The sequence below is a fragment of the Bicyclus anynana genome, chromosome 22 (genome assembly GCF_947172395.1).
Source record: "Bicyclus anynana chromosome 22, ilBicAnyn1.1, whole genome shotgun sequence".
In the NCBI taxonomy this organism is placed as follows: Eukaryota; Metazoa; Arthropoda; class Insecta; order Lepidoptera; family Nymphalidae; genus Bicyclus; species Bicyclus anynana.
The window spans coordinates 5,477,730-5,489,786 of record NC_069104.1 but is presented as its reverse complement, the minus strand read 5'-3'; the positions used below and the strand labels follow the sequence as shown (position 1 = coordinate 5,489,786).

Genomic DNA, 12,057 nt, shown 5'->3' with positions numbered 1-12,057 from the left:
TCTTTCCCCAGCCTCTTTGTGCTATTATCCTACAGTCATTATAACTGTGTCATCAGCAGATGTAGCAAATGTGTTATTTTTTATTTCTTGAATATCGGAAGTATATAAAAGGTACAGGACCGGACCTAGTCACTGCCTTGTGGAACTCCAACTTTTATATGTTTTTTGAACTTAGTATTGAAAATATAAAAAAAAATAGGAGGATAAAAAATATAGGAAGCGAATTTTCGTTATAGAAAAACTTATTTTTAAGGTGTCATGTTAACATGAAGGTGGTTAATTTTTCCTTAAAATAAAACTATTAAATAGTAATAATTTATCTTAAAATTTTGAAGAAAGATTATTTTAAAATCAGTTAGTAGAGAGTTACATGTTTTTAACCAAAATATTTACCTATTGTGATTACAATTAATTAATTATTGATGCTACTTTTGCCTCCACTTTCATCCACCCTTTCTCTTAAGGACCAACCTTATCAACCTATAGAACTTTTTAATAAGGTTACATACCTTATATAAACTCTTATAAGATATGTTTTACTTATTACATGGGAATTCCATACTTACTATTGTGTACTTAATACAGTAACTAAAAGATCATACATCACAATTAACTACCAAAACGACCATAAACTAGATAAAAATGTAAAACAGGCGTCGATATAACCGTGTAACACTACCGATTAAGATTGAACGAACTTTAAGTTCCGATTAAAACATAAAACCTTTACGGTGTCAACATAAAACTTAAACTCCGATGGATGATGTGGGAAAAAAAGTTAAATAAAATATAGAAAAAAAGGAATGACCAGCAAAGAGGCGCATTAAGAATTGAGATAAGAGAGATGGACGAGCACTCAGCGGCGGGCAGCCATCTTTATTATTTATTGACACTTAAAATAATTATCTACTTTTAGTTTGGCCCGTGCCGAAAATATTGTGTACGGAAGTTGGATGTAGTAATAATCTGCAAAACCATACCAGTTTTATACGTACTAAAATACTAACTATACCGTGTACTAAATGTAGCAAGGTGCGGGTGACAGTTGCCTGTATGACGTACATATTACGTACTATTATAGTGAATCGTGGCAAAAAAAAATATTTTTAGCTTCAGTATCGATTATATAATGCCCCCCAACAAAAAATTTCAAAATATATTCAATGTACAGAATGTATCAAAATGTAAAGAATTCGTATTATAAGTATAGATTCTAGATGGCGCTGTCGTCCGTTATACCACGCTAACGTTTGTTGTTACAAATGGTATAAGTAAAATCTCAAATGTAAAATTTTATATTATAAATATAGATATAGATTAAAGATGTTACAGTAATTATAGATTTTTAATGAATTCAAATATGTGATTTGAAAATCGTAAAAGTAAAACAGAGAGCAAACAAAAGGCTATAAAATTCGTCCAAAAGCAACCAAAGCTATCAAATTAAAATGTATGAACCTTTATCGTATGCTTAGCGCTAAAACGATTTATTTTTACCTCTCAACCGAAATGCAGTTTCAGAGAAACGATGCGATAATGCAAATGCAAAAAAAAAAAATGGCGGAAAAAAGTCCTCGACAAAGTGACGCGTCTGCCAAAAAGCCGCGACAAAATACGGGTTTTATCGTCGGAGCTCGTAACTGTCTCCGATAAACGCCCCACGGATTTAGACGTTTGTCAGTACGGACGCAAATGAGGGATAAATAAACATAAAAGGCCGAGGGGTTTTGAGATATCGTAAAAAGCGTCGGTAGCGGTCAAAACGCCTGTTCATGATAGCGCATTTTATATACGCACCAACTCTTTATATTTCTTTTTATTTAGTTTATTTACTAAAAGAACTAGCCGATGCTCCGCGATTTTACCCGCGTAGTTCCCGTTCCCGTCAGAATACGGGGATAGAATATGACACTTACAAATAACGTGGTTTTCTAGTAGTAAAAGATTTTTAAAAATCGATTTAGTAGACAAATCTCTACAACACCACACACTTTATATATTACTAGCTGACGCCGCGCGGTTTCTCCCGCGTGGTCCCTGTTCCCGTAGGAATACGGGGATAATATATAGCCTATAGCCTTCCTTGACAAATGGGCTATCTAACACTGAAAAAATTATTCAAATCGGACCATTAGGTCCTGAGATTAGCGCGTTCAATCAAACAAACAAACTCTTCAGCTTTATAATATTAGTTTAGATTTATTTTTATATATTACTACAGATAATTTTCTTATTTGACTGCGTGTGTGAAGTCTGCCAATCCGCATTGGGCCAGCGTGGTGATCTATTGGCCTAAACCCTCTCATTCTGAGCGGAGACTCGAGTTCAGTATTGAGCCGAATATGGGTTGATAACGACAATGATAATTATCTTCATTTATAAATGTAGGTTTGTCAAAGTGTTGATGATGTGTTGAGTTGTACGAATCAAGGATCAGCGGTTACGTACTCTTATTACAAACAACAGACCATTACGCAACGATTAACCGTTTCGGTACGTATCGTGAATCAATCGCAGCGGCGCCATCTGTCAATAACGAGAGCGAATGAATCATGACTGATACACCGCGCAGAGAATCATCTCGGATAAACAATAATCTGCCCAAAAACCTATGCCATAGAGACGATATTACGTTGAATCAGTTTTGATTGTAGCCGACCGTAAGTTATGATATTAAATTTAAACGTTTTAATACTTTTTTATTATTTGTTAGTGTTTGGTAGTGAAATTGGTTCACCTGACGATAAGTGATAAAAATCTAATACATTTCCACAATTAAAAGCCTTAATTTAAATCATAGAAAGCATAGATTTTTCACCGTCCGCTGGACTTAACGACATACTCGTAGTTTGTAACTACGGTCCAGTGCTGGGTAAAGGGCCCTCCTATATTTAAGTGAACTACATAGAATAAATAAAAAAAGCGCACAGATTTCGGAATTTTTGTGTGCTTTTTTTCTCAGTCGCCTCGAGGGGAGGGGGGCATTGCCTAAATAGCCTAAAGGCTTATCCAGGACAAATTTGTTCGTAATACTCCCGATGGTCCGCGCGGGCCGGGAGGGGGGTAGCGATGTCCCGCGTTCGACTTCATACCCGCGCAGTCCTTCCCTCTGCTCCGCGCGCACGACTTCACACCCGCGCAGTCCTTTTTCCCGTCGCCCGCATATCATGGCAGTGTCATGAACGAACTTGCCAAGGTCCATAGATTCAATGATCACTGTCAATCGCTCAGTCCACGGATTTGAAGGAAGATAATAATTGTTAAATAGTCGCTTCTCGCTCTTAAGTTATTAATGTCTCTTTTATCATTTAAGCACCAATCAATAAAAAAGCGAAATATACCTAATATCACAAATATCACAGGTATGTTTACCTTAGACGTCAATGCCACCATAATATAACCACAAATTACACACCGTCCCAAAGTAAGCAATTCAGATCAACATAAAAGGCAATCCCGTCATCCGTAAAATGTTTAACAAAATTTATAACGGCTTTGATGTTACACAAACGTGAAGTGTACGAAGTATCCGGCTCCCGAATTTAAATTCCGTGGGTGTACGCCAGTGCGGTCTGCTGGGCCTTTATGATATTTAATACTTGACATAGCGGGCGTTTGCGAATTTTAACATGTAAATTATTTATTTTTTTAGCCTTCGCACGAGAGTTTTTTTAACGGACGTTAAAAAGAGTTTAAAAATTAAATATAAGTAGTATAAAAAAATATTATTTAGTAACACTTCTTCTTGTTGCTTCCGCCCGCGTCACCACATGGCTCCACGGAAGACCAGCGCTGCACTGGTGCATCCATCACTAGCGTAGCACATGCTGAGTGGTGACCATTTTGGTACCACACTCATATTTTTTTTTTAATTTATTCAATTATTAGTTTAATATCTTAAAAATTATTAGTTTATTATATTTTTAAAATTTCTTTCTTTTGTTTTAAGTATTTGTTGTCTTTTGTGTATTACGTGTATGTAATGTATGTTATCCAAATAAAATAATTGTCTTCTTTCTTTCTTTCTATAAAGTTAAATTAAGCCAACACCCAAAATTGAAAATGTAACAGCTCAATAAAGAGCAGCGTGTTTTAAAAACACTGTTGTGTGATTGTGAACATATACTTCGGAATGCATTTGTTGTATTTGAACGCTTTTTTACGTTCATTAAAAAAACTCTCGTGCGAATGAGGGCTTAGGGTTTCTTTTTTACACAATATAGGCTTGCGCTTGACTAAAATTAAGCCTGATGGAAACCATAAATGCGGTCTATGTAGGAGCGCGCTTATCGAGACGAGGCATATTTACATTTGCTTTGAAGGTGTTTACATTATTAGTGTCAGGAAACACAAATGACGTAAGGACATTAAAATTTTTTGGGTCAGCGTGGGTGGACTAAGATCTAACCCCTCTCATTCTGAGAGGAAACTCGTGCTCAATAGTGAGCCGAATATGGGTTGTTAATGATGATGATATCCTACTACTATTATAACCGCGAAAGTTTGTATGGATGTTTGGATGTTTGTTACTCTTTAACGCCGCTACTACTGAAGCGATTTGGCTAAAATTTGGAATGGAAATGGATTTTACTCTGGATTAATACATAGGCTACTTTTTATTCCGAAAAAATCCATGGTTTTTTCTCGGATCAGATCAGATTTGCAAAAACTGATGATTTTAATGATATGAATGGTTGTTACTCTTCCACGCCTCGACTACTCAACCGAATTAGCTGAAATTTGTTATTGAGATATATTATAGCATGGATTAACACATAGGCTACTTTTTATTTCGGAAAAATCCATGGTTCCCGAGGGATTTGTGAAAAACTAAATTCCACGCGGACGTAGTCGCGGGCGTCCGCTAGTAGATGTATATTTTGAAGTCAGATATAATAGTCAGATTCTGTATAGTAGGCACTTAAAAGGGCCCAAAGTATTGGCCAATACGTCATCATATAATGTCGGCACGCGGCAGGCGTTACAAAACCCATATCAATCACCGTTAAGTGCTTCAATCATCGATACGCAACGCAAGGATCCGGTCACGACCACAGACCGACTAACTTTGATATTATGATGTGCAATAAATGTTATGCTCACAAATTATTATAATAATAAATCATCTGAGTATTATATTCGTGCGTAATTTTTATTTTTAGGCGGTTAACTTTGTTAACTTGACAGCTTATACACCTTGGAGGTGGTTGGTTGTTAATTTTTTTTTAGGCATCATTGCCTAAAAAAAATTATTTATTTACCCAACTGATATGTTTAAACAAGTAAATACTGTGTACAAGTGGCATTTTAAAACTCTAAAGCATCAGAAATATACTCTACAATGCGGTAATCAGTAGGTAAATATCGACAAGTAAATTAATATTATAAAGAGATTTTTTTTTATTTTTAGTTAGCCCTTGACTCACTTGATGTTAAGTGATGAAGCAGTCTAAGATAGAAGCGGGCTAACTTGTTAGTAGGAGGATTTAAATCCACACCCCTTTTCGGTTTCTACACGACGTCGTACCGGAACGCTAAATCGCTTGGCGGTACGTCTTTGTCGGTAGGGTGGTAACTAGCCACGGCCGAAGCGTCCCACCAGCCAGACCTAGACCAATTAAGAAAATCTCATTCCACCTGCGCCACGGAAGCGTAAAGTTTGTGGTGTTGTAGGGGGTAATCTCTGGATCTATTAAACCTCTTAAAAATTCTTTTACCAATAGAAATACCTGTTATTTGTGATAGGCTATATTTTATCCCTGTATTCCCACAGAAATGCGAACTACACGGTTAAAGCCGCGTGGAGTCACCTAGTGAAATAGTGAATAGAACGTGGCGTTTTAAAACTCCAAAGCATCTCTAAAGGAATATAATCTAGAAATATGTGATACAATGAAGTCCATAAAAAAATGTTAGAACCGAGAGGGCACAAAGGACTAAAAAAACACAGTTGACAAAAACTTTATACTTAACTTTTGTGGTGTACCTAATGCACACCCCGGCAAGTCTATGCACGCCGCTACACCCAAACTATATACTAGTCCAATCGCACACCCGTGGATACACCCAAGTATTGGGGGACCCCCCGCAAGGCGATAATACGATTAGAGGCGATCAATCGATTCCACTCAGTAAGCCGGCACTTTCACCCGATGCTAAATGTCAAACCTGCGTGACATTATTAAATGTGGATCGAACTAATCTCAGCTGTTCAGTTTTGTCACAATCCTTTTTGTCACGGCCATTTGATTAACATCGTGATTATAGACTGTCTTGAGATTATTAACTGCTGGTACTTCTAATATTCTAAGGGCTTCTACACATTGCAAGCGTATTTTCGTAATAGATTCTTTTAATATCACATGATGAGCGGCAGATTTGTAGTCTTAGTCGCCTTAGGTACCGCCGAAAGTACCAGTTGCCTTTCTGTCATTATCAAAATATCATTCGATGTACGACCACTGCAGGACATAGGCCTTTTGTAGGGACTTCCAAACATCACGATACTGTGCCGCCTGCGTCCAGCGAATCCCTGCGACTCGCTTGATGTCGTCAGTCCCTCATCATTACCTATCATATTGTTATACGCGTATAACACAATTTCATTGCATTTGCATTGAATGCATTAATTATTTATTTTTTATCAAAATTTTGTAATATTTTCCGAGGATTCGGAGGATAATTGCTAATTTAAATAAAACATTCAAAACGCTTAAGTTTTAAGAAAAAGAAAGTGACAACAGTCACATTTAGTTATTTTTCATTGCTTATTCTAACATTTTTGTAGGAATAAGCAATATAACGAATAGCCGCCCTAGGCCCGGCCTTTACTGTATATCTGCCACTGCACTTCAGGCCTGCCAACCCTATTTGGAGCAGCATGGTTAATCTAAGCTTCATATACCTTTTCCTATAAGCAGTACCATGCAGTTCATAGATGTAAAAAACACTGCCTACACTGAGGCGGTAATTTTTTAACGGTTCTCGAGATTATTATATAATACGTAGTTATAATATATAGTTTCCGTTCCCATGGGAATACGTGGATAAATATAGCCCAGGTTACTTGATGAAGATATAGATTTCTAATTAAAGAACATTTTTTAAAATCGGGTGAATAGTTTTTGAGTTAAATCGTAACCAACAAACACACGAAAAATTAAAAGTTATCTAACGTCTGTATAATAATAGTTATAGTGTATTTTCTGTTGTCCGAGAAACGTATGTTTATGTTATGCACAAAAAACATACATGTATTTTTGTAATTTGGTAAATAATAATTGTCTAAAAACTCATTATAATCATGTAAAATGTAAATTAATATCACCATTTTTTTTGTATGTTTTAAAAATTTAATGATTACTTACTTACTTTAGTTTAATTTTCATTTAGTTTCATATTATTCATAATTTCTTAGTAATTATTTAAATAAATTTTATCATAGATACTTCTTAATTCTTTTTCTTGATTTCTAATTTTCATATTCATATAGTTCTTGTTAATCGATTAACTACTCAGTACTCACTAAATTTATTTCAAGAATAGCGTTGAGTAGGACATACAAGAGGCAGGACATTTGTCCCGTACATGACGTCACAATGTAAGAGCGGCTCAACATTTAAAAATGTACTACTTCACATTTTCTGTCGCGGTAGTTGCTTTACTCGTACGCGAGAGAAAGCGAGACACTAGTACAAAAGTCGAATGGGACGTCATTCTGTGGTCCTGTCATATAATTTTGTACTATATCCCTTAACGCGACGGAAATAGTATACGATGCGTTTAGAAATATTATTTTTTGGAATTTGGATTTATTCAATTGACATTTTATAAAAATAAAAATTACTTAATAATTTAAAAACTGAAATATAATAACCAAGGTGAATCGATCTATTCTATATAGGTTAAAAATAAGTTTGGCATTTAATATCAGTATGTAAGACAAACTATTACTAACATAGAATACTTGTACCGAATCGTAAATCTATGATTACTAAGCTATATTATTGTACTAGTACAAACATGACATTTGTACACGTTGCTTCAAACAAAGTTCAAATATGACATTTGTATTCGTTACTTCAAAATTCAAATGTAGTGCCAAGCTTCAGTACGCCTCGCCTCATTTGAAGTGGGACATTGTACTGCCTCGGTACAAAAAAGAGGCAACACTTACAAACTCTTTTTCAAGTCATGTCCTACCCAACACTATTCAAGAACTACTTATACTAATAGCATTAACAACTGAGTCTTAGGGCCATAAATCATTTCTCTATATCTATCTCGCTTGCACTTATGGGTCTTATGGAGCCGTCTAGTGAAGGGTGTAACAATGAAAGACATATTATCGATAAGTAAAGTTTATTATCGTATCTTGTTCACAAAATTAAAAAAATTAACAATATTTGATTTAATATAATACATATTTCATATTATATAATTATTAACTAAATAAAATTAATCTTCATCTGAGTCTTCATCATCAGAATCTTCGTCTTCTGCCAAATTTATTATATATTAGTATCCATAGTGCGCAACGAGTAACACATGAATGTATTTATTTAATTGCAGTAAACACATTTATAGCAAAAAAAATACGCAATGCAATTACATTAGAAACCGACCAATCAGAATCGTCCAAATCATTATTGACTCATCATTAGCACGTGCGCAGGTAGCCGTTTATCGATAATTAGGGTGCGCAGGTAGGCGCGCTGCACATTCCTATCTTTTTTGACTTTTATGACCGGACGACTCAGATGATAATGCGCATACTATAGTAGAGGTGAGGCGTATATACTGGAGCAGGTCTTAACACTAGGTTTGTTGGAAGACGTATGGCGTACGAGTACGGAGCAGGGACTTATACACGTATTAAGCGTATTTAGAAGTACCGAGTACCGAGGAGCGCAAGACGTCAACAGAGTGCGAGTCCAATACTCGCAAATACTCTAACGGTCCAACCAATACGGGACGTGTTCAGAGACGCGTTCGATTAGTAATGTGTGAGTGAGAGACTTCTATCAATGCCGAAAGAAAATAGACTTTGTTGTCTAGACATAAGACCGGTTTTTCAACGCAATAAACACTTCATACTCCAACAGACAAAACATCGCGAGACGCGTTCCCGGACGCGTTCGTTTAAGAATGTGTGAGTGACGTCCCATTGCCGATGAAAAATTGTCTTTACTTTATCAAACATAAGACCGATTTTTTAACGCAGTATACACTTAATACTCTTAATACTCCAATATTTGGAGTCCCTGATTTTATTCCTTATTTTAAAAACATAATGTTTATTTGTTTTAGTATGATTATTTATCCGCTAAGGTAACAAGTTAATGTAACCCGACAGTATCATGAGGTAATATTAAAAGAAATAACTAAATAATAAAATTAAATTGAAATTTTGAAATTAATGACTGAAATATTTTTGTTTGCAAATTTTTTTCTTTTTTTTGTGGATTACAAAAACCAAAAATAGTTGAAGAAACCAATTGAAAAAAACAAAATAAAAAGACAAAAATGATTTTCTGTTACCCGGGATCGAACTCAGGATTAAATTTTTTTGCACCTTGCGTACATACCACTAGTCCAAATGACTACGTAGAACTCGTTTGAAATTAATGTACGCTTAGTATCAGATAATATGACGTAAAATCGCTGGCCACTGAGTATTTAGGAGTACGTATCTATTCTATAGGTCCTAATGGCTCGTACTTCTAAATACTCGTGGAGCTAGTCTTTGGAGCGCGTCTCTCGGCGTACTCGTACTCGTAACACTCAGTACGCATTTTAGCGAGTACGACTCACCTCTACTACTTAGGCCTTTACGGCCGTTCAAAAATTGCCATAGCGGTCGGTATTTCACGACCACAAGGCGGGGTATTGGTAAAGTTTTCAACTAGCAATAATCGCACCTCGGATTAACCTCATTGGTTACGATATTGCCTCTGCGCAAAGTTAACATTAATCTATGTTCGAAAAGTACTTATACTTTTGCTGTAGGCAAACTGAAGCGCAATATATTTCGACTGTAGTGCCATCTAGTATCAGCTGTTGGAACTAAAAGTTTGCATAGTGGACGCGGCTTTTTCTTGAACTACTTGCTGAGTTCAACTTCTTTTGGTTTTGTCTGCTTTTAGGTTAGTAGATATTTAATTGCCACAATCATAGTTTTTCCTACTTGAGAACTTAGTTTCTTCATCGATAATGGCTGATGTAAAGTTATTTACTTAATTTTAGATATCGGTTTTTTGTTAAAAAATTTTCATGGGTCTTTTGTTTGTGTTATTTAATAGTAATATTAATCTTGGATTTATTCTTATTAACCATGGGTACAATTTTATGATAAAGTAATTAGCGATCGCTCGCGACGTAGCCTTTTAGTGTTGATCATTATCCTCCCCTATCTTCCAGTGAAAGTGACATATTTTTTACAGACACTTCAATTTTATTTATTTGCATTGATTGTGTATTGTTTACTGACACATATAATTTAAACACCTTCCAAGCAAAAGTAAAACCCATTTTCTAGGTAAGCGCGCTCCAACTACCGCAATATGCTTTCCATCGAGCTTGATTGTTGTCAAGCACAAGCCTGTATTGCAAAAAAAAAAATCAACGATCTGTTGATATTTGTTTATTCCTGGGACCCAAGACCGCATGACCTAACAAGGGAAACAGTGGAAGTCAGAAATGACAAGGCACATTAGCAACGAAGATCGCTTTCATTTGCCAAGCGCAACGAATGCGTCTACCAACTGATACAGCAAAAATACTTGCACGTAGTATTTTCTCAGAGCGAGCCCCGTGAATGGATTGCCCTGGAGTCACGATTGTATTGTGGCTATTTTTTATCGCTCCGTGACACTTTGCCTTCCGTGTCGGAGGTCGGGGGCATTGGGCGCGTGTACATTGTATACCCGAAAATGACGGAAATACTGTTTACGACAAAACTAGCATACGCCCCGCGGTTTCACCCGCGTAATTCTTATATAACATTCAACGAAAGACGTGGCTATTTATTGGTAAAAGAATTTTTAAAATCGGTTTAGTAGGATTACACAACATCTCAAACTTTACTTTTTTAATATTAGTATTAAAATAATAATATAAGTATAGTTTTTTAAGACTATAATAGACTAAGTGAAGAACAAACGAGGTGTTAAAACTTAAAAGTTAAAACATATTTTCATTTAGTCTAGATAACTTATACGATTATTTTTTATTGACAGTGCTGATTGTAATGAAGACAAACAATAGACACCTATAGCTTGGAGGAAATAATATAAATTCAAACGAAATAAATTACAATTTTTTTAAATGGTAAAAAATTGTTATAAATTTTCATCATCATCATCATATCAGCCGATGGACGTCCACTGCAGGACATAGGCCTTTTGTAGGGACTTCCAAACATCACGATACTGAGCCGCCTGCATCCAGCGAATCCCTGCGACTCGCTTGATGTCGTCAGTCCACCTGGTGGGGGGTCGGCCAACACTGCGCTTACTAGTGCGGGGTCGCCATTCCAGCACTTTGGGACCCCAACGTCCATCGGCTCTTCGAACTATGTGCCCCGCCCATTGCCACTTCAGCTTATATTTTATTTAGTTATAAATTTTATTTAGAACTAATTGCCGAGTTTCTTGTTGTCTCTATTTATTCGATTTTGTCTTTCGGTAGTACAACTACACAACAAACAATATACAATATACATACATGACCGACTCTTGTCTGTATGCCCTTGCACAGGTTACAAGCGTGCATCGGACTGATAAGAAGGGTCGTTTCTAAAGAACCGGTTGACATAATTTTTCCCGTCTAGAGACACAATAGAAACACACATTTGAAGTTATAAATGCATAAAAACCTATGCAGTTGTGTTGTGTTTTCGCAATGTCACGTTTTAACCACCGGTTATTAAAAATAATAGATATACGTGGTCTATGGTACGGAAAAACACATTCACATAGATAACATAACTGTTTTTGAGGGTTACTGGAATGATTTTGTTGAGGTTAGATGTCCCTTCATCATCATCATTAACCACTG

General features: G+C 35.9%; 1 protein-coding gene and 1 non-coding gene across 2 annotated transcripts in view; both read right to left on the bottom strand.

Moving 5' to 3' along the window:
* The window catches only part of LOC112046640 (tRNA (adenine(58)-N(1))-methyltransferase catalytic subunit TRMT61A), a 107,150-nt gene that overhangs the window by 7,013 nt on the left and 88,080 nt on the right, over nt 1-12,057 (bottom strand). The gene's annotated exons all lie outside the window — the stretch shown is intronic.
* On the bottom strand, nt 9,827-9,965 carry LOC112046642 (U4 spliceosomal RNA). Its single transcript, XR_002886903.1, has one exon. It is a non-coding gene; the product is annotated as a U4 spliceosomal RNA (small nuclear RNA).